Source organism: Canis aureus, chromosome 7 (assembly GCF_053574225.1).
Source record: "Canis aureus isolate CA01 chromosome 7, VMU_Caureus_v.1.0, whole genome shotgun sequence".
Lineage (NCBI taxonomy): Eukaryota > Metazoa > Chordata > Mammalia > Carnivora > Canidae > Canis > Canis aureus.
Window position 1 is genome coordinate 53,879,517 of NC_135617.1, and position 22,004 is coordinate 53,901,520.

General features: G+C 39.4%; 1 protein-coding gene across 1 annotated transcript in view; it reads left to right on the top strand.

Moving 5' to 3' along the window:
- LOC144316720 (uncharacterized) overlaps positions 1-22,004 on the top strand; it is a 35,841-nt gene that overhangs the window by 8,081 nt on the left and 5,756 nt on the right.

The window sequence follows — 22,004 nt, forward strand, 5'->3', positions numbered from 1 at the left end:
CCTCCACCTATCTCCAAACTTCAATTCCCTAATACTCTTAAGATAGATGGAAGGGAAAATATTTGGACATTTAAGCCAATTTAAATATAAATAACTAATCCTTATTAACCCAACTGATAGAATTTAAGACAGTGAGACAAAGTAAAGATTTAGTGCTGGGTGAGATATTCTGAGAAAATGGTCTCCTTCCTTGGTGGCCTTAATCCACCTATGTCAATAATCAGTTTCACAGACATATTCTCAGAGTCAAAACCCCGTGAAATCCTTTAGGAGTGAAAGCAGATGAGAAGTGGATGGGTTGTAGTTAAAGAACTCTGATCTCAAATGATCGTAAGGTCAGCTTGAAGAGCCACATGATAATATCAACTTTAGAAGGTGTTTTGTTTGTTTTGTTTTGTTTTGTTTTAGGATGCCATGGAGAAGAAAAATAAAAAAACTACTTAGTGGCAGTGGCCATAATCAAATTCAGAAATTTGAACATTTCCAAGAGTTAAAGAATCCAGAAGGATTGGTTGCATCAAAATTGACATGGGCATATGCCGTAAGTTTTTCCATAAGTGACAATCGTTAAGGCTAACATTAACAAAATACCCAGACCTCCTTTTATGAGCTAGGAAATAAGGAAGTAGATCTGAAATGAAAGTAACTGAGGCTCAAACCTATATGTGTGTGTATTTGTATATACTTACACGTGTATATACACGTATATGTGTATATATGTATATGTGTGTATGGCACATAAATGTATTTTTATATACACATGTGTATATATAGAGATATATATGTGTCTGTGTGTGTATATACCTATGTGTATATATAAGCGTACATATATAAGTATGTGTATATATATATAGTGCATCTATATGTATTTACATAAGCACTTGTATATATATGGACGTGTATGTATATTTAGATAGACATAAATATAGATAGATATGTGACACTACTGACAAAAAATTCAATAGCAACCTGTAAACAGAATTTCCAATCTGAAGTAATTCTGACTAAGCTAGGATTAAACCTTAGCTACCACCATCAGCCTTCCAATTTCAAAGAAACTGTTATCCACTTCCTAGTTTTATAAAGACGTATTCTGAAGCCTTGTTGATTCATCCTTGTGCAGTTCTGACTCACTGTTCTTTCAGGCTGTCCAGAATAATTTGATTATTGGAATGCATATGATAAGGTCAGCTGCCTCTCACCCTCACCCCAAGGGTATTTGCACTTTAACAGGTGAAGGCCAAGATTTTGTTTGTTTAGTTTTGTTTTTTCAAGATGGTAGATTGACCATAGTAGAATATGCCTTCCTTCAGGCCTGCTATGAAATAGTTAAACTGATGATAAGAGATAAAAGTGTTCTTTAAAAGTGAATAAATCCCTAACAATGGAAAAAGAGAGAGACTCCATAGATTCCTCGAAGACGGACAGGACATGGAAGCACTGTTTTGCAGAAACACAGGAGGAAGCCACAGTCTAGAATACAAGGCAGAAAGAGGCTGTAGAGGAGTGGATTCCTCCGGGTTTTAGGAAAAGTTATTTTGATCCTAATGTTTTCCATTTCTTCCAACTATCAATAAATTGTAATAGGAAAATATAGACATCTTTCATACAAAAAAAAAAAAAAAGTTTACCGCCCTCATACCCTTTTTGAGGAAGTGACTTGAAGATAGATACATTCTAACCAAGTAAGTGGGAAGTCCAAGAAAGAAAAAGCCTTGAGCTATAACAGTTTCTGGGAATGACTCAAAGCCCAATAAAAATGAATCAGAGGTTGATAGCACCATAGACAACACATAAAGCAATTGCTCCAAATTAGAACAGACACTGAGTGGGCTCCACGGCTAACTTTATAAGCAAGAGAAAGGAACTGATCCCATTCGATAGATGGAATGAGCATGAAGCTGTAAGATCATAATAATATGGTACAGGAGGCTAAATTTCTTCTTCTAGTAATTAGAAACTGTAGGAAATGAAAAATTGCTCAAAAAAGTTATGGTCTAAATATGAAACAAACTCAAATATGACACAATTAGAATATTTGAAAGAATCCAAGTAGACGAAATTCCTTTAACCCTAATGGGTCAAGGGGCACAAAGAGGAAAGGAGGACATGATATTTCCTTAAAGTATAACGAAGCGGTATTTAAATAAGCCTAATAATGTAAAGGCAGTTGTAATGGATTTCAAATTTGAAAATGTATGCACAGGGCAGCCTGGGTGGCTCAGCAGTTTAGTGCTGCCTTCAGCCCAGGGCGTGATTCTGGAGACCTGGGATCAAGTCCCACGTCGGGCTCCCTGCATGGAGTCTGCTTCTCCCTCTGCCTCTCTCTCTCATTCTGTGTGTGTGTGTGTGTGTGTGTGTGTGTGTGTGTCTCATGAATAAATAAATAAAAATTTTTAAAAAATGATTGAAAAGAAAATGTACACACAGATGAAGTAGAGATCTCTGGGGGAAAAAAGCACGCCCAAAAGGTCTGGAGATGTTATGCTAACTTCCTGATCTGCAAAGGAGGGACTGTTTGTCAGTACTAAGAGAAGAGCACCTAGCACTTACATGTGTAAACATGATAAACTTCCAGAGCAGGAAGGAGGTCAGGAGGAAGAGAAGCCTGGTGTGGCAGAAAGAGCACGTACATTACTATTAAGGGTAACTCAGTTCAATCCCGACTCCACAGTCTACTGTGACCAGGGCAATCACATAAGCTTTCTGAACTTCATTTTCCTCATCTATAAAGTTACGTGTATACCTCATGAGATAATACAAAGTTCCTGGCACTTAGAGGTGTCCCATATACGACACTTGCTTTCCTTCACCACAAGTATTTCATGCATCACGCTTCTTCCTCAAAACCCATTCTGAAGAAGTGAGTTCTTTATAAATGCTCACTAGTTCTATCAGGAAATGTGAGATATTTGATTATTGGAATGCGTGTGATAAGTCAGTTCCTCAGTCACTTCCTCTTACCTCTCATCATCTGTCATCAGCTTCCTCACATTACCCTCCTAACAGTAAAAAAAAAAAAAAAAAAAAAAAAAACACTGTCTTGATTCCTGAGAGCCTTACAGAAATCCTCAGGATCAAGCAAGTACATTGTGCTGAATACCCTACAGTCAACCAAGACATCAGGCAGGTGACACTGACAAAAAAAATAAAAAACCCAGGCAGATCCTGTAGGCCTGGCTCAGCTTTGTGTCTACACCTTCCCCAACACCCCCACCCCTCCCTCCTCCTCACTGCCACCCTAGGTCCAGAACCCAGCTAGTCTCTCCATCAGCAAATTCAAGCTCAAAATGATGGGTTTGAATATATCCTATAATGTTCGTATTGTAAGGAAACAAAACAAAGAGGAATCTTCAGAAGCAATTCCCGCATATTTCCCCTTCAGACACATCAGCAGTCAGGTAACCCACACATTTGTGGAATACTATGTCTTTAGACATCCCAGGTAACCGTGGGAGAGAGAAAAACACACAACTGGAAGGACGTCAAAGAATCGTTTTCTCACCAGAGGTTTGTCACTTTGCAAGGCAGCACCAAACCTGTGTCCATGAGCAGCTCATCTGCAAACAGAATATTGTCATGGAAGGCAAGCTTCAAAGGGGGAAGGTTAGGGTACTAAAAAAAATAAATAATTTTTTTAAAAAATTAAAATTAAAAAAAAAGAGCTCTGGCTCTGGAGTTTGCAGTGGGAGCTGCCTTTAGTCAATGTCTATGAAGTGCTGGAGCCACCAGGCCTTTCAGATACTGACTTCTCTTTAGACTTAGAAATTCCACCTTTCAAAATGTTCCTCACGAATATTTCCCATCATGTCTATCTTGTTATGATTAGGTTGAGAGAAAAAGAATTTTCCACTGGTCAGTCTTCCTCGGTGGATGTACTTTTTAGTAAAAATTCTGAACTTTTCCCTTTATTGATGGTCTCTTAAAAATCATCTTGTTATTATTCCTTTTTTTCTTTAAATGTCGTGGCCAAGAATTACTTCCTGACAGTTTACTGTGGAAAACTCAGATCATCAGTCCACTTAATGTCACTTCACTTTACGGTTTGTGCCAATTAACTAGGTTCAGTAAGAACGCACTATGATGGTGACAACCTGAGTGCATGCTTCTTTGTAGCCAGATAGCATGTGCAGGATTTAACAAGGCAGTAGCCCTTCTCCCATTAACAAGGAGGGAATTTTTAAGTTGAACCCCAAAAAAGAACAAATAGGGCTCAACCATAAAGCTGAGGTCTGAAAATAAGTTAATCATATTTGTTTACACAAATAATACAAAGGCTCCAGGGTCTTACCACTGTGCCTACAAAACCAGTCCACATTAATACACCCAGCCTTGCTTAGTTTTCATAGACATAGCCAGTTCCTCCACCACCTTTTACCATCCCCTTTCCACCACTGCCACCACCAGTATCTCTGGAAGCTTCCAGGAATATCTCGTAGAACTCAGAGTTTCTTCAGGCCAACCATTTAGACCAAAGCCAATTTAGACCACTGAGCTTTTTCAGGGCACTGTCCACACCTGACCATCTTGTAGGATCAGCCCTCATTGCATGCCTTATCATGGCTGTTCTATTTCAGACCTCTGATCCTCTTTGGGGATGCTGCTGTCCCCTAGCCTGTGCTGATGTTGATTCTTGGCAGGGCAGCCAAGTACAACCATGAAAGTTGTATATATACATCGCAGTCTGTGTAAAGGATAATTCCTGAAACTGTGCAATGTACAACCTGCACAACCATACATGACAGCCCTGATGCTAATCCAAACCCTCAGTTCTCACCTCTTACTACTGGAGAAAAACCACTTTCCACTCATTAACTCCCACTTCACAACATTCATACAGAATCCATTTGGCAAAATCCAGAATGAGAACTACTTTAGTTTCTAGACATGTATCATTTAAATAAAGGGGGTATAAAGGACAGTCATATGGCCAGAGGGACTGGGACAAAGCACATTCAGATAACAGTTATATACTGTGCCTAGATAGGCTTCTCTTCTCTGACTCTCTTCTATACCCTGCTGCTGAGTAGTTTGATATTCTGTGTTTGGCCCTCCAGGTCTTTCTACTATGTCTATATATCTCTGGACTGCAGTAACTGATCCTGCTCATGGTCTTTTCTCAGATGCTTCTCAAGTCTGTAGGCCTGACACAACAAATGAAGCCTAGTTGAGGGCAAGGTCACCAACCCCTTAGAGTCTACCTTTCCTTTAGACTTCAGTGGGACACTCTGTTAAGTAAACACAGAGACTCACCGGAGTGACATAAGTCTTCTTTTATGTCAAAGAAGCCAAGTAGACACCTCCTTTGCAAAACAGGACTTTGATCTTAAGCAGCAAGAACATAAGAAAATGGTCAGTGTTGGGGCGCCTGGGTGGCTCAGTTGGTTAAGTGTCTGCCTTGGGCTGGGTCATGATCCCAGGGTCCTAGAATTAAACCTCACATTGGGCTCCCTGCTCAGCAGGGAGTCTATTTGTCCCTCTCTCTCTGTTCATGCTCTCTCTTGCTAACTCTCTCTACCTCTCAAATAAATAAAATCTTAAAAAAAAAAAAAAAAAAGGCAATGGTCAATGTTCATCTTTCTTGCTTTGGGTCTCAGACAATTCTGTTGCCCAGTGCATCCTGCCAGGTCTGCCCTGACTTCTTTTACCCACGATTAGTTCATCAGTGTATATTTAAGCAACAGTTGACAGGTTTGTGAGGTCGGTGAGGATCAGTGAGAGGTCAGCTGGGTGACAGAGTAGAGCACTAATGCTCTCATGTGACCAGCGGAGGATCAAGAGATGTTACGCTAACTTCATGACTTACGGATGTGGGGCCATTTGCTAATTCTCAGAAAAACTATAAAGGATGAGCCAAGAATATCCTCATTGTTGTTAGATGGTATGAATGCTTAGGGGATACTTTTCAGTAGAATCCTCACTATCAAATGTTGGATTGGTGCACAAAAATAAATTTAAGAATACAAGAGGAACAAGAAGACCCCATTAGGGATAACAGCCAGTGGTGATGATCCTTCTATCCCTTGGGAAAACCACAGAGCAAACAAGAAGGGATTTGAGGCACCTTGGTATTAGTTGATGGGGTAACTATCTTTAAGTGCACAGGAAAGTCACTGGCTTGTCAGCTCTACGAAGACTTACATAAGTGAACTTTAGATACACATTCCATTTGTGAGAACACTATGAATGTTATTTTAAAAAGCATTTTACATTCATTCTCACACCTTCACATATAACCTAAGAAAATAAACTGGTGGTGGGAGGGTGGACCTGGGTGGCTTAGTGGGTAAGTGGCCAGCTCTTTATTTCAGATTGGGTCATGATCTGAGTCAAGGGATCAAGCCCTGCATCATAGGGCTCCATGCTCAGTGGGGAGTGTATATGGGTTCTCTCTCTCACACACACACCCTGTTCCCCTCCCCTCACTCTCTCTAAAATAAATTAAATCTTCAAAAAAGGAAAAAAGAAGAGAAAGAAGAAAGAAAGAAAGAGAAAGAGAGAAAGAAAAAAAGGAAGAAAGGAAGGAAGGAAGGAAGGAAGGAAGGAAGGAAGGAAGGAAGGAAGAAAGAAAGAAAGAAAGAAAGAAAGAAAGAAAGAAAGAAAGAAAGAAAAAGAAAGAAAGAAAGAAAAAGAAAGAAAGAAAGAAAAGGAAAGAAAGAAAGAAAGAAAGAAAGAAAGAAAGAAGAAAGAAAGAAGAAGAAAGAAAGAAAGAAAAAGAAAGAAAGAAAGAAAGAAAAGAAGAAAGAAAGAAAAGAAGAAAGAAAGAAAGAAAGAAAGAAAGAAAGAAAGAAAGAAAGAAGGAAAGAAAGAAAGAAAATAAAAAGGAAAAGAAACCAGGGCACCTACCTGGCTCAGTCAGAGGAGTGTGCAACTCTTGATCTCAGGGTTGTAAGTTCGAGCCCTATGTTGTGTGTAGAGATTACTTAAATAAATAAATATAAAAAAAAAAAAGAAAGAAAAGAAAAAGGAAAATAAACTCATCAATCTAGTATCCAATGTAAGTTTTAGGAACATACCAAAATCCAAGTAGCTTCCCTGTAAAATACATAATTGAGTTTATTTACAAAAAAAAGAAAGAAAGAAAGAAAGAAAGAAAGAAAGAAAGAAAGAAAGAAAGAAAGAAAGAAGGAAGGAAGGAAGGAAGGAAGGAAGGAAGGAAGGAAGGAAGGAAGGAAAGAAAGAAAAGAAAGAAAGAAAGAAAGAAAGAAAGAAAGAAAGAAAGAAAGAAAGAAAGAAAGAAAGAAAGAAAGAAAAAACCTTCAAAACTGGAAATAAAATGGAGCTCCAGCTTTGCCCCACAATTTCCAATTTCAATGTGATATGCTATAAAAAAAAATCACAAAAGAGCTTCAGAAACAATCAGAAGGCAAAAAGGCCTCATCATGTAGAAAATTTATTCTAAAGAGTAAGGACAGAGAGAGGAATAAGGAACCACTGTGATGCTGTTTTTCCATAGCACAAATTGTTGATGAAGCCTGTTTCTTAAAAGCTAGATTTTTAAGATTTTACCTGGAAATTTCCTGGACCTTGCCAATCCTTGCAAATTCAAGGGGAGGGGGCGCCCTAATGTTCTCTCATTTAGCATGCACCACCAAGGTGAGACAAAGAGCTCTGTAAATTACTCACTGTTTTTATTTTACCCCTGCTGGGCTCCCTGTGAGCCTTCCTGGGTTTGTTATACTCTGAAATATGGAGCATTAATGACCTTTTAGAAAGTGCCAACACATGTCAGGAGGTGGCTACTTGCTCTGCTCGCCATAAAAAAAGGGTGTTAATAGGCTCCAAAGGGGGCCCTCAGTAAGGAAAAAAGTACTTCAAATCTTTATTAACTGACTGCTATCTTGTAGGGATCCAAAGTAGTGAGCCCTAATTTAGAGAAAGGCTACCATTCAAGAGCAAGGGAGAGAAGGCACTAATGGAGTCCTTTTGTAATTCGAATTAGATATGTGACCTTGTAAAACCCGATTAACTATTGTGTTTTCATCTCCCCCTGTTGACAATTGGTTTGTTAAGTAGCTTCTCTTAATAGTAAAATGAGTGTCACAGAGAGGGTGCTGCTGGTGCTGGAAGCCAGCCTTTCCAATTTCCAGTATGCCACAGATCCTTCTCAGCTGATTTTTGTTCATAAAATTATTTGAAAATAGAAACCAAAATCAGAAGATGGGACCTATAATAGCCCCATCTCTGCCATTTCCATTTCCATTACAAGAATTTTTAGAACATTTGGATGAGAAGGGTAATAAGATACTGCATTTTTTTGTTGGTTTGTTTTTGGCCTTTCTACCTTTCAGAATAGTATTGCAGATAATGTCTGGCTTGATTAACAATTAACTCCAAATTGCTGAGCTACCACATTTGCATCCCAACAATAAAGCCAGGGAAGGCCAGCCACTACCTCTGCACATAACTGTTCAGGAAACAGTATGTAAGACACTCTATAGAGGCGGCCAGTCCTTGCCAATAGGTGCCTTCACTTGGGCTAATTCAGGGAAGAAATATACCTAAGCTCCTCCCACTCTTCTCATCACCCAGTCACCCCAGTTCACCTATTGATACACTTAATATGGAACTAAGCTTTTTCACTAACATTCTAAATGTTTACTTGAAAGTTGTTTCACTACTCGATTCCAGCCGGGACCAGAAACTGAAGCACTAAAATCCCCTGGGAAAAGCTGATCTCCTGCTATGTCTGGTTGAGACCGGACACAGTAATATTAGATATCTTGCCAAAGAACCTGTTCTCACGACATTTGTAACTCAACTGTGTAATGCCAAACTCCTGAAGAGTTTTGGACCCAATTACGTGAAAGGAACTAGATACTCCCCCAACTGTCCCATGAGTGAATTATAAGTCAGAGTTGCATGGGCATGTGGCCCCTGTCCTAGATGCACAATTTTGCACACAGGTGAAATGAGGATAAAATGAACATTAAGGCAGCTTTGAAGGAGAAAAGGAATCACAAAGGGCCTCATGCAGTTTAGAAGGAAGGGGCAGTGTGCTGCCTGAATTGACATGGTGATGACAACAGGGAGGTTGGCATTTTGTCTTGGTGTTCTCCGTTGATTGAGCATTTAATTTCACTTTGGTACTAGCTTAGGGAGGGAGTGGGGGGGAAAGGAGCCAGAGCACACTGGGTGACCAAGAGCAGATTACTCCGCCTCTCTGAACCTTTTATTTTCTAGAAAAGTAAATTAAAATTTATGAAAGGCTAATATTAATTAAAGTGAGTGAAATACTTAGCATAATGTCTAGCACACAGTTTAACTTCAGTAAGTAGCCACGGTTTCTTGTGCCAATAAGATTACCACGGTAGGAAGAATAACCGCTCCCCCAAAAGAGAACCACTTTCTAATCTGTGGAGTCTGTGAATGTCACCTTATACAGCACAAGCATTTTGCAGGTGTGATAAGGATTTTAAGATGGGGAGATTATCCTGGATTACCCATGTGGACCCCAAACGAAACCACAAGTGCCTCCTTCATAAGACAAACACGAAGGAAGACGTGATACAGACAGAAGAGAAGAAGGCAATGTGGTAACAGAAGCAGAAACTCGAGTGATATGACCATGAGTCAAAGAAATCCAGCAGCCACTGGAATCTGGAAACAGGAATGGGTTTTTCCTTGGAGCCTCTGGAGGCAAGTCAACCCTGCTGACATGCAGATTTTGGCCCAGTGATACTGATTTCAGACTTCTGGCTTCCAAAATGGTGACAAAATAAACCAATGCTTTAAGCCACTAAACATGTGGTAATTTGTTACACCAGACATAGGAAATAAATACAATTATGCTGAAATATTTTCAGGGTTCTCATCAATGCAACCACCCACGTTAACAGATGGTAAGTAGATCTACAAAGTAATTGGCTCAATCAGATTATCAAAGATTTGGAGAAATGGAGGTCAGCTCCAAAGAGGAATTTGACAAATTCCTGTTTAAGGGCCCCTATCAACAGTTATCAACTACAAGTACTGACAGTTCCCTGCCAATTGCAAGTTTAAAAAGTTAACTGAGTGCTTGCTTCAGCAGCACATATGCTAAAAACGTTAACTCATAACTTCAAAGAATCCAGAGAAGAATCTTAACACTTGTCCAGCTAGCATCCTAATTTTATGCATGAAAACATTCACCAAACAAACATCTACCCTTCACATTACAGACCGCAGGTGAAAAACAAAATAGGACCAAGTATCTGAATCAAGGAATACCCAACCAACAAGAAAACACTGCTTAAACACCAAATAAGGCATGAATGCTTAACTAAGCATTAGCAATTAGAGATGACAAGTTGTTCCCCAATATCTGTTTTCTTTTTATATGGTAATGAAATTTTCAGGTGGACACATGGCCATTCAGATAAAAAACTAGATTCTTCCCTCCCTTATAGCTAGGTGACCATGATATTCAGTTACAGCCTCTAAGCAATGAGCAGAAGCAACATGTGCAACCTCCACTAGGTGCCCATAAGAGGCAGGGAATGTGGTGCCTTCATCTCCTTCCTCTGTGTCTCACGTTGGTGAGAGAACTTAGCAAAGCAGGAAAGGGTAACAAGTGCATAACAGATGGAAGATGTCTAGCTCTGGGCCACCTTAAAGCAACTATAGCTTTCCTGTACAATTTATCTACAGTTTTACATGATAGAGAGGGAAATAAAAACTAAAGCTTTGGAGTTTTTTTAAGATTTTATTTATTTACTTATTTACTTATTTACTTTTATTTAGAGGGTGGGGTGGGGCAGAGAGAGAGAGAGAATTCCAAGCAAACTCGGTGCTGAGCACAGAGCCCAACATGGGGGTCAATTTCACGACCCTGAGATCATGATCTGAGCCAAAATCAGGAGTCAGACAATCAACGGAGCCATCCAGGTGTCCCAAAACAAGTTTTATCTTGTTTAAAATATTATTTTCGTTGTTTCATAGCAACCAAATCTAGACTCAAACCTACAGAGCTATAAGTTCTCAATGATTCAAACTGATAATCTGATATCTGTAGAGACACGTGTATGACAAGAGAAACGGGCCTACCTGGGAATTAATAATACCAAAGTGGAAGCAACTTTATTTTAATTACAATTATAATGCTGCATTTTAGTTGCTTGGACCAGACTGGTTGGAACAGAGAGAGGAACATGAGTAAGAGAGTGCTAGACAGTCCTAAGAAGAATATAAACCCAAATTTGTGAACAAAAACACATGCTTTGTCTTTTACCTTCTGCTCCCAAAGACATGTGTAGAATAATCTGAATAATATTCTGGAATGTGCACAGGATTTGAGGTCAGAAAACCTGAATTCAGTTTCCAGTTCTATAACATACCAGTGTTGTGACCTTAACTCAATTAACTTCTCTGAGTCTCTGTGATCTTCGGTATAATATAGACATAATACTGTCTATGCTACTCAGCACATGTAAAGAAGGAATGCAGTAATAAAAGTGAGCAAATACAGACTACAAAACATTGTATGAGCTACTACTGACAGCAGAGGTTGAAAACTGGGAGTTTGAGCTGAATTCTCCTCTCAGATATGTTTTTGTTTGACCTGCACAGTGCTTTAACATTTTTAATTTGTTGCCAACATTTGAAACCAAGAGATTCCACATAAAAGCAGACTCTCTGCTCTATCTGGAGAAATCTAAGTGTTGAACATTAGGTCCTCTCTGCTGCCTTGCAACAGTCACCCTGTACTGAGCATTTATTGTTTCATTTTTTCAACCAATATTTATCCATAAAGGGCTTTGTGGCAGTCACTGTTCCAGGTACTGAATGGACACAACTGAAAAAACAGATGAGGTGGCTGCTCTCACTGGCCTAGCTTTCTGGGGGTACTCATAAAAGACAGTCACACAGCCCTTTAGACTCCCTGTCTGGCCTCTTTGGGCTCAGGAATATGTGAACCCACACTGCTTCCAGGAAAATGCTTTCTGCAATGAGAAGTGGTAGAGAGATTGCAGAATTTTGTGCCTAGATTGGGGTTTCAGTATTTGGCAGGATGGGGTAGTTAGGCAAAATGAGGAAGAAAACAAAGGAATTTCAGTTTGTGCCAGAATGATATGGTCTCAATCAAATAACTCTCAGAATTAGACAAGATTAGTCACTTTTCTACTCCTTCATCCCCTCATTCAATAAACATTCACTAAATGTGAAGCCTGGGCCAAATACTGTACCAAGGGGGAAGTTATAAGAATAGATTTACACATACATACACACACACACACACACACAGATAGACAGACATACCTCAGTACATTGACCATTTAATCACCCTCCAAAGCCTGTGAAATACCTCATTCAGACTTAGAGTATTTCAACCCAAGGAGGAACCCCCTCCCCATAATCACTGGCATGACACTAGGTCTATAATTCTTTTTATCCATTAATGACAATACCTGACTTCTTTTCCCATGTGCTCTAACTGCTTCATACCACCCCCACATAGTAAGCATTATTTCATTCCCATTTTATAGCTGCCACTTAAAAATATACTGTTAAAGGCAGCCTGGGTGGCTCAGCGGTTTAGTGCTGCCTTCAGCCCAGGGCGTGATCCTGGAAACCTGGGATGGAGTCCCACATCAGGCTCCCTAAATGGAGCCTGCTTCTCCCTCTGCCTATGTCTCTGCCTCCCTCTCTCTCTCTCTCTCTCTCTCATGAATAAATAAATAAAATCTTTAAAAGTATATATACTGTTAAATCCTACAACCACATTTTACTTTTTTTAAGATCTAGAGTTTCTTCTCTATGATCTGATTTTTTGGACTGGGTATGATAGTTTGTTGTCTGTTTGTTTAAATATCATATCTTTTACAAGCAAAATTTGGTGAAAAGTCATTTTAACTTCTTCACTTACCACTCTCTGCTTTGAGTGATTTTATTACCAGTAGCACTAGAACTAGTTCAATGAAACAATAATAATATTATAAAAAAAGCTTTTGTTTATTCCAAGTATATAATGCTAGGTACTTCATAGATTTGATCTCACTTCTGCGTCTCTCTTCAGACAAATTAGGAAACTGAGGTTCAAAGAGACAAGTAATTATCCCAGCTCACACATCTGACAAGGATCGGTGCTCAAATATAAGCCAAGACTTCAAACCCACAAACTTCTTTATATGTTCCACATAACATATCCTAAAGGGACTGAAAAGAAAAGTGTAAACAAACAAATAAATAAAATTGAAGTAGAGAACATCAAATTTTTGATGAGTCTGAGGATTTCCATGCAGAGGACTAGGCCTAGTTAGACGAGAATGGGGGATCCTGGAAGAGAAATGGGCTTTCCAAAAGGGGCCACCCCACTAGCAATAATTAGAACAATCCCAAACAGGGACATGGCATCATCTACCCACTGGTGATATGCCTGGTATGGCTTCAGAATCTACCAGTAGAAGCTGAGGTACTCTTTATCTGAAGATATTTTTCAGTAGCATTGGTTTTAATGTTGGCTTCCCTCATGTGGTCATTTTCACCTAATTAAATCATATTCTGTTCAAAATTATATAGAAACAGCTTAAAAAAAAAAAAGACCTTAGGGGAAACAGGTTCTTCTGGATGAAAAATCAAATTTAGCCACCAATAAACTCAATTCAATGAAAAATGGAAACAAGAAACCAGACTCCCTGGTTACACTGCATGTATGCTAATGTGCCATGAGTATCCAATGCATTAGCACAAGATATCCAGTATGCTTCAGATGTGAAACCATGTACACTAAAAATAAACAGATTCAAATAATAAATGGCAAATGATCACTGTTAATCTTTGAGTCTGATTTTGAAAGTGTGGCACTATCTGGAAGATCAAATAATGCATATGTAATGTTAGAAAAACAAAGTGGCTGATTTATAGTTGGCCTTCATTTAGAGAGGTCCAGTGACTTCAATATGAGTCTTCTACCTCAGCCCTCTAAAAAGAGGAGATATAAAGAAACAAAAAGAAAGGCCAAGAAGGAATTTAAAGAGAAAAACTAGAAAAGGAAACAGTACATGGGGATATTTTTGCTCCCAGCTATGGGCAAGTGTCACACTTTCTCCTGATAACCTTGACCTGCTTTTCCTAGCTCAGCAGTAGCAGCTGTGTCACATCGGCTTAGCATCTGCTTATCAATCTAATTGTGCAAACCTGACTCCCGCTTCCAGTGTCCTTAGCATGCGGGATATCACAGTGACCGGGTTGACTGAGCAGCCTGCAGAACACAGGAAACAATCAGTTCTTAGGGGAAGGAGGGCAAGGCAAGAGTTGGAGAGATGACCAGAATATGGTTTCTTTATTGTTCAATGATCACAAGTGGAAAGAATATTTGTTGGGCAGTACATGGGGCAGGTTGTTCTAAAGTTGCAAAATTAATGGGTTGTTGAATCTTAAAAAGAAAAATGTCATACCACCACATACTTCAGTAAATATGTAATGGTCTGTCAATCCTCTGATGGGATTGTTGCCTTGACACTGTGGCATGATAATCACATCTTCTAAACCAAAAATGGGGACACAGAAATAGGATGAGACTATGAAGCAGAGCTATGGTGATTGAGAGTATGGCTCTCTTGTCAGGCTTCTGAGGTTCAAATTCTGCCTCCACCATTGACCAATCATGTGGCCTTGGAAAAGCTACTGAAACTCAGGAGCACCCTTTGGTTCTGGTGAAGATCAGATGAGTTAATGAATGCCTCTAGTATGGACTCAATATATACGGAATCAGAGAAAATGAGTGCTTACTTTTGGAAGTAAAATAATAGTAACAGCCAACCTAAGACAGACTATTTGAAACTAAATCTGTCTCCTAAAGAAGTCTGGATTATATGATTTATATAGTATATACTCAACTACGGTGAAGTTTACAGTGTGTGATCACTCCTTATCAGAGGATTTCTTATGATCTGGTCTCTTCTTTATTTATCTGTATCTATATCTATCTATCTATCTATCTCAAATATATCAAATACCTATGCTTTTTTAAATTTAAATTCAATTATCTAACATATAGTACCTCATTAGCTTCAGATGTAGTGTTCGATAATTTATCAGTTGTGTATAACACCCAGTGCTCATCACATTATGTGCCCTCCTTAATGCCTTTCACCTGGTTACTGCATCTCCCCACTCACCTCCCCTTTAGCAATCCTCAGTTTGTTTCCCAGAGTTAAGAGTCTCTCATGGCCCTTGTACATGGCCTACCCTGCAGTATCTGCCACCAGTCACTGAGTGAACAAATTATTGAGTTTGGCTTAATCTGTTTTAGGGTTTAGAAACTGTTCTAGGTGTTGGGGACACAATAACAAACAAAAGTCATAATTCTCTCACATACAGGGCTTACCTGCTTGTAGAGGCAACAAAAAATACACAAATACACAAAACAAAAACAAAAGAGAAATATAGAGGAAGGAAGGAAGGAAGGAAGGAAGGAAGGAAGGAAGGAAGGAAGGAAGGAAGGAAGGAAGTGATAATTACTGTGAAGAGAAATGAAAGGGGACCCTAAGGCAGTGAGATGCAATTTCTAGTTTATGTGGTCAGGTATCTCTGAAGAGGTGATAGGTGAGCAGAAACCTGAAGGTAGTGAAAGAGGAGATAATGCAAACATCTTGATATAATTCCAAGCAGAAGGATCAGCAATAGCAAAGAAGCCCAGTGTGCCTGGCAATCTGAGGAAAAGCCGGTGAGCATGTCCAGAGCATAGTGAAGTAGGGAGAGAAGGAAATAAGTACAGAGAATTACTCAGTGGCCCACTGTGTTGGTCAGAGCATCGTAGGGAGTTTGGAATGCCTAAAAATGAGCTGAGAAGCTATTAGAAAACTTTGAGCAGAGGAGTACCATAATCTGACTTCTCTTTAAAAGGACCCCTCTGGCAGCTATGTGGAAAATAGACTGTAGGTAGTAAGAATTAAATCAAGGGAATGAGTGTGGAATCTTCTGTAACAAAGGAGCTGAGAAAAGAGTGGCTTGTAATAGGATGGCAATGTGAGAAATGATCAGATTTGTTATATATATTCAAAGTGGGGCAAACACAATCAACTGATACGTTAAATAAATGGCTTAAAAGAAAGATAATCAATATTGACTCTGAGGTTTTTAGCAAAAGCCAGCTGGGCTATTGTCACATTGAGAAATCTTGGAAGAAGTTGGTTTTGAGATGGAAGGGTATTAAGATCTTGGACAAGCTAAGTTTGAAATGCCTATTAAATACCCTGATGGATGTCAAGTAAGAAAGATAAATGAAACTTGAGTTCAAGGGAGAGATCAAATCAAAAGATACCTATTTAGGAGTCATTAGCATATAGATGGTATTTAAAATGGAACTGAATGAGATCACCAAGAAAGTGAGTACAGCTGAAGAAAATGTCCTAGCGTTTAAGGCTGAGTGAAGCAGGATCCAACAAAGACTAGAAAGATTGCTTAGTTAGGACAAAATGTGCAGTAGAAAGAGGCTGACGTTAAGCACCTAGAGACCCATACTTTAATCACAGCTGTATAGCTGGCTACCATTAAGGTTTCCTCATGTCCAGCGTGTAACCTGAAAAAAGAGGCATATCACCTGTGTCTGCACCACCCTTACAGTTCATGGGAAGCACAACATATGTCTTCTGTGAGAAGTCACCAGGGAAATGGTGTGGCACGGCTAGCAGGCAAGGAGAGAAAAGGCGTGAGCCAAAGACATACCATACCCTACTGGGAAGAAGAAAGACCAGTATAATGGCCAGAGTTAAATTCCAAAATGTGCTACAGTCTGTATCTCCAGCCTCCAGCCCCAATTCCTCCTTCCCATCTCCTAGGCAATGCCAACTCTAAGCTACAAATGAATACACTCAGGAGAGTGTTAAAATGGTAAGTCAGAGCAGCATCAAAGAAGAAGAAAACAGTTACTAGGGAGATTTAGAGAGTAAAGAAAATAGAAAATATTCTTGTCTTCCTTACTGGTTAGGAATTGAAGAAAGAAAAGATAATGCAATATTGGCTACTTGCCATTTCCATGAGGGGAGGCAGCATGCAGGGCCCTTTGAGGGAGATCAATGCTCAGGATCCTGGTGGGTAAGAGGTTATGTAGTGGAGTCTCTGATTAGTAATTCAACTAGGATTGATTCCAAGGGCCGATGTGTAGGGATTCAATCCTGGGAAGGAAGAAGTTTGATCTGTGTTCCAAATTGGCTGTGAAAGATTAATTTATTTTAGATATTGTTTCTGAATGGAGAAAAGGGATGAGACCATTGAAAAAAGAAATGATGAACTATCCAGAATTCTAGCTTCCCTTCATTGTTTCAGGAATAAAACAACGAGCAAAAGAGAGGATATGAACTGGTACAAATGTTCCAATACACGAACATACCATTAAAAAGAGAACATTAATTAGTTGTCTTTTCTTTCCCTCAAACTTTTCATTTAGGAACAGACACAGTTTTGTTTTGTTTTGTTTTGTTTTATTGGAGTTCAATTTGCCAACATATAGCATAACACCCAGTGCTCATCCCATCAAGTGCCCCCCTCAGTGCCCATCACCCAGTCACCCCCACCCCTGCCCACCTCCCTTTCCACCACCCCTTGTTCCTTTACCAGAGTAAGGAGTCTCTCATGTGGAACAGACACAGTTTTATGGACTAGACAAAGAAAGAAAAAAAAAAAAATATATATATATATAACTCAAGAAACTTCATGGCCACATTTAAGTTGTATTTTACATATTTGGGAGGATATCCTTAAAAGTACCCTACAAAGCACGTGTGCGCATGCACATACACACACACAAAACTCAAATACAATTATTTTACATATTTGATTTAAATGCTTCTTTTTAAAAACAAAAAAGCAATATATATCGATCTCAAGCCCATTTTGTCCTCATACCCAGTCCTAAGCTTCTAGCAATAAATGCTGTTGTTTTGTTTAGTTTTGTTTTAAGATTTTATTTATTTATTCATGAGAGACACACAGAGAGAGAGAGGCAGAGACAGAGGGAAAAGCAGGCTCCCTGAAGGGAGACCGATGCAGGACTTGATCCCAGAACCCCGGGATCACAACCTGAGCCAAAGGCAGATGCTTAACTGCTGAGCCACCCAGGCATCCCTTTGTATTTATTTTAAATACAAATGTTATCACACTGTATCTACCATTCTGCAACTAGCTCTTTTTCACTAAACATTGCCTTTTTTTTGGTTACATATATGTTGATACAAGTAGTTTACATCATACCTTAAATTATTTCTCAGTTACTCATGCATCCTCACACTATTCCATGTAATCTTCTCAAATAAATTAAATAAAATATACTCTTCACTTTACAGAGGACAGGACAGTCCTGAACCCTGCCCAGCTGGTAAGACAGAACCTTCTATCTGCATGGTCAATGCTCCTTCACTATACCAACCATCTTCCAAACTATATTATTAGTAGTAAAACTATTCTTTTCATATGTAAACCTTACACTGAATCCCAATATCTAAGAAGAATTCATGTTAGTATCAGAGGCAGAGGTCCTGGGCCATGCCCATCCGCCTCTCCTACACCCAGCAGTGGCTCTCCAGGTAGCTTCATGAACCTCTAGGCCTCTACAACACCTGGTCCAAGAGCCCATGTAGTAGAGCAGCTGTCCTTCTGCAAGCACTGTGCAGTCTAGACAAGGATTGTAAACATACCAAGAAGCCCACAGCGATATGGTCAATGAGAACACACTTACTGTGATGCCACCTGTGTAAGATGGAGCAATGGGCAAAAGGAGGTTGGCAAAGATGATCCTATATTGAAGACCCAGAGTGAAAGATGTTTAATATTCTCCTGGGATTAAAACTCAGCAAAAGCTTTCAAGAAAATAAACACTGCATATTGTGATGCGAAAATAGAGATGCTGGAGATGGACAAGAGCAGTTAGCAACCTCAAGGAAAGGTGGCTCCTGCCAAGGAAGGAAAAGAGAACAAATTTCTCAAAAGAGGCAATTCAGTTCTTGGGAGAAAAAATAGCATCCAGAGAAATTAATGGATAAGATTAAAAAAAAAAAAAGACTGAAAAAAATATGTTCAATATATATGCAGACAAAGTCTCAGAAGGGAGAAAAAATGAGAAGACTTGCATGGAGCATAAAGGAACAAGAACGAACAACTTTCAAGTAGAACGACAGGAGTCTGAGAAGGGAAAAGGCCTCAACACTAAATAAATTCTCAAAAATATAGGGATAGCACAATGTAAAGGTGGACATGTAATAAAAATAGCATAAAATTCAAGAAGCCTACAGTGTGTGTCACGCTGAATGAAAGAATGATTTAATTTGACATGAAAAAATAAGATTATGGATCAAGAGTGACACACTGCATACAAATAAATATGGCAGAAATCCTGACGACAAGGGTGATGCTGAAAATTGGTATCGACTAAATCTCAGGGTTGGAAGGTTCAGGATTAGAAGAATAAGAAAACGGTAGGAAACTCAACATATGTCAAAAATATAGATCAAACCTGCTTTATAGGTTGTGATGCCATAGCATTGTTCAACCAGGAAATGTTTTACTGCTAATCCTAAAACAGCTATTTAAAGCAAGACACTTTTTAAAAAATATATTTTTTTAATTTATTTATTCATAAAAGACACAGAGAAAGGCAGAGACCTAGGCAGAGAGAGAAGCAGGCTCCCTGTGGGGACCCTGATGCAGGACTCCATCCCAGGACCCTGGGATCATGCCCTGAGCCCAAGGCGGACACTCAACCACTGAGCCACCCAGGTGTCCCTAAAGCAAGACACTTTTAAGGAAAAAAAAAAACCCCACACACACATTTATTAGGGAGAACTAAACACACAACAGATTACATGCATTTTACTGTAGGTTAACTAACTCTATTCAATGGCACTTGTGAATAATACATAAGGGCAAGTACAAATCAAGTCCTTCCTCAAGAAATTATTTGCAAGAATTTTGCCAGAAGACCTGCTGAGTGTTAAGGCTCAACTTTCAGTCTTGTTCCTTCATGTTCCATGCAAGTCTTGTTAACTATAGGCATCAATGGGGATATGCTAAGAGTAATGGGCTCTATAATCTCTCAATGATACAGGTTTCCTGCTTTTGCTACAGAAGTTTATCAACTGTTTCTATTGCTCTATTTCTATTGTTATAGTGAAAGTTGATACTGTACATAAAATATACAAGGCATGCCTCCAATTTCCTTTGCTAATTCCCTCTACACTAGACTGCCACAGTTAGAGGAATATTAACTTTCATGACTTGGGGTAGGAAAAATAATACCTTCAAGACTGAGCACAGGCCACCCAAATGCCTTTCCCCTACACTTTTTTTTCTATTTCTTACTCTAAATGCCACTATTACAAAGCACTTTATTACCTTGGGCATGAGCCCAGTGTAGCAAACTCAACTGAGATATACTAAGAAACTGTTTTCATGACTGTTTCATGTGGGTTACACCAAGAGTCTGAAAAATAATAATTTGAAAAAAAAAATTGGTCAGTTACAATGGATAAGATTTATTTACAAGAGAATCTGAGCTTGCATAATAGAGAATGAAAAACAGCATCTTTGCTAATCATGCTCTGGTCATAATTGATATTACTTCCTCAAAGATCCTTGAACTACTGAATAAATAAAAATTAGCCAAGTCCTGTTATAAACAAGAAAAATTCAAACTCTGGTAAGAAGAAAGGTAAAACAACTAGAAGCCTTACTCTCAAGACATCACAGGAGTAATAATATGTTAAAATATGATATTAAGAAAATGTTCTTTGGATGGATATAAAAATGGGAAAAAAGTAAATGGAAATAGTTTAAGCAAATAAAATGAAACAAATAGAAAAGAAATTGAGAAAACCCTATACAGGCAAAGTAAAGTGGATAAGATAGTAAAGAGAAACTAAAAGTAGGATTCCATATGTATACAGAAAATAGATGGTAATAAAACAACAAAAAAAGATTTTTTTAAATAAATTTTTATTTATTTATGATAGTCACACACACACAAAGAGAGTGGCAAAGACACAGGCAGAGGGAGAAGCAGGCTTCATGCACCGGGAGCCCGACGTGGGATTCGATCCCGGGTCCTCAGGATCACGCCCTGGGCCAAAGGCAGGCGCCAAACCGCTGTGCCACCCAGGGATCCCCAAAAAAAGATTTTTAAGAATGAACAGAAAGAAGAACTATTGAGATGATGGTATTCATTTTGAAACTACCCCAAGAGCAAGAAAAAAAAATTGCAATACATATATTGATAAATACTGAGAAACTTATCAAAAGGTAAAGAATAAACATGCTTTTTAAAAAAAGATTTATATATTTGAGAGAGCCTGTAAACAGGTGTGGGACCCAGGAAATTTAACAAAAATCCCCAACCCTTGGACAAGCAGAGCAGGACTAACTCCATTTTGTGCAGCCCCCGCCACCTCCTGTAGGACCCCCACATGACCTGCTTATTGCTTAGGGCGCTGCCCCACCCTAGTCAAGCCGCTGGGCACACCCTAATCGGAAATCGGCTCATGACAATGTAACCCCGCCTTGTGCCCGACAAAAGTGCCCGCCAATTTGGTCAGACCAAAGTAATAGGCCAGCTCAAGTGGATGCTATAGGGTAAGATGTAATTCAATTGGCCACCTGCGTGTGGCCACCTGCGACATGACTGTGCAAATTTCTGCGTATCCCATTGGCCACTGGCCCCTATAAAGTTGCTAGGCCTCTTAGTCTCGGGGTCCAAGTCCCTGCTCCGCTGTGTCAGGTACACTTGGACCCAAGCTCGAGCTTGTAATAAACCCTCGTGTGTTTGCATCGGTGTCGGCTCCTTGGTGGTTTCTCGGATTCGCAAACTTGGGCACAACATTTGGGGGCTCGTCCGGGATCCAAGAAACCTCCAGGACCCCATCCGGAGGGTTTCACGTGTGGTGAGTGCACTCAGCTTTTTTTCCACCTTTTGCGCGCATATTCTCTGAGAGCTCTAACCAGTAGGAATTCCGATCTGTATTAGGTCCGCATTGGCTTAGGTGGACCCGCTGGCGGGCCATTGACCGGGGGTCTTGAGGAGACGTCTCTTGCCCCTG